The sequence below is a fragment of the Otolemur garnettii genome, unplaced genomic scaffold (assembly GCF_000181295.1).
Source record: "Otolemur garnettii isolate 467f Iridium unplaced genomic scaffold, OtoGar3 scaffold00026, whole genome shotgun sequence".
NCBI lineage: Eukaryota > Metazoa > Chordata > Mammalia > Primates > Galagidae > Otolemur > Otolemur garnettii.
In genome coordinates this window covers 7,458,777-7,460,632 of record NW_003852421.1, presented here as the reverse complement: position 1 = coordinate 7,460,632, position 1,856 = coordinate 7,458,777, and the positions used below count along the sequence as shown (strand labels likewise).

Here is a 1,856-nt window from a genome sequence, read left to right as displayed (position 1 = left end):
TAGAAATGAGAAATGAAACCACACTCACCTGGACTGTTGTTTAGTGTAATCCAGAGATGTTCATCTGGACGGTAGGTGTCTTGGGACCCCTGGAGTAACTCGATGGCGATTTCATTAAAAAGAGCAAAATGGACACATTTCCTTGTAAGGGCAACATATGTTGAATCAAAGTGGATTGTGAGTTGATTTGGAGGCTAGCTCTTCTCTCTACGCTTCTTTAGAATAAAAGCATGTGTTCTGTTTCTATACTCTCTGTCAGAGTATTTGATCTTTTCAGTAGATTTCAAAACAAACTCTAAATAAGGAGTAATGTTTTCCTTCTTCAATGTTTTCAAATACTGAACTATTTCCCTGTTGGTTTTTAGGGGGAAATAGTGACCATCCATATTAATGACGCATCTCCACTGTAGATCCGACTCTAAAGGTCTCTCACCCGGGTCTACCTGGAGCCTGGATATGCCCCTGTAAGTGATATACTCAGACTGTCAGGATGTATAAGTATTTGAGAAGCAGTTCGATAATTCCTGTACAGCGATTTGAAACTCAAACATCGCTGCCTCATCTATGTGAATACAGTGGACACTTGAGGCATATAAATAGCTCAGAAGAGCTGTTCAAACATATCAAAATCTTAACCGAGGGTCATGATATATTATATATGCCAGAGGGAATACAGCTTCTTCTATGGACCAAGGATCTGTGATGTCGGAACTGTCCGTCACATAGTAAGGGCAAGCATCTATTCTAAATGTTGTCAGTAATGCACGTGAAGACAATCACACGTTCTTCCCTTCTAGAGCTGCAGCACAGGCTTGTGGTAGGGAAAGAACTTGATTTTCATCATCTAGATCCTCTGTGTGAGCATCGTGTGGCTAATATACTTGCACGTTGTACAGTCCTGTGACTATGATTATAATGTGAGTGGTAATGATACAAAGGTAACGTCCCCAAAACTTCATTTTTTTTTTTGACACCTTGGGGTGGGTTGTGGAGGGATAGAATCCTTTTTTTAGGAGTTAAGAAAGAAATAAATTCTTGCAACATTTCACTTCTCTAGAGGTTTCTACTTTTGCCCACTCTCTCAGCTGCACTCACTTTTCCAGATCCAATTTGCCTACTTCTTTGCTGTGTTTTGATTCCAGGCTATTCCCTGGTTGAACCTGATTTTGTGATACATCTACCTTCCTATTCCATGTATATTCTGGTCTCTTTCTGTCAACACATCCTCATACAGACTGGTTTACCGAAGCCACTCAGAGTCATTCACCCTCCTTTCCACCATTTCTGTCTCTGAACTGTTTCTATTGTTGGGTCAGCACATTTGTTATAATTGTGTCCAGTTACATACCTCTCTGTCTCCTCCCCTCCTGTTTTGGCTAACTTTTCCCAGAGTATGCCCATCTGGGTACAGTCTAGTAATTTCTCATCTAGCTTATCATTTTCAACCCTTTAAGGGGGAAGACCCTTCCAGATTTCTGTCCTCTCAAGTTAGAGTACTCCATGGGACAGGGCTGATCTCAGGGGATTTTTATCTCACATGCTCAGCAGAGTGCCTGGCTCCTTTGGGTACTCAGCAGATTCCAGTAATGAATAATGAAAATGAAGTGACTCATTTTCCTCATTCATTAGTTTTCAAGGGTCCCTGGAAACTGGATGACAAAGTCTCCCCACAGCCTGCTGTGGATTTTGGAGGAGACAGAATCTTCATATGAGCTGCTATGGACAGGGGAAGATTAAGGACTGTTTTAACATATTATATATGTATTAATAATTTTGATTATTCATACAACTTCAAATATTGCTTTCACAGGTAGATTCATATATCTTCATATGAATTTTCTTTCTTTTTTTTTTTT

At 40.1% G+C, this 1,856-nt stretch overlaps 1 pseudogene; it reads left to right on the top strand.

Moving 5' to 3' along the window:
- The first annotated feature begins 702 nt into the window (after positions 1 to 702).
- Positions 703 to 1,856, top strand: part of LOC100957321 — a 9,173-nt pseudogene continuing 8,019 nt past the window's right edge.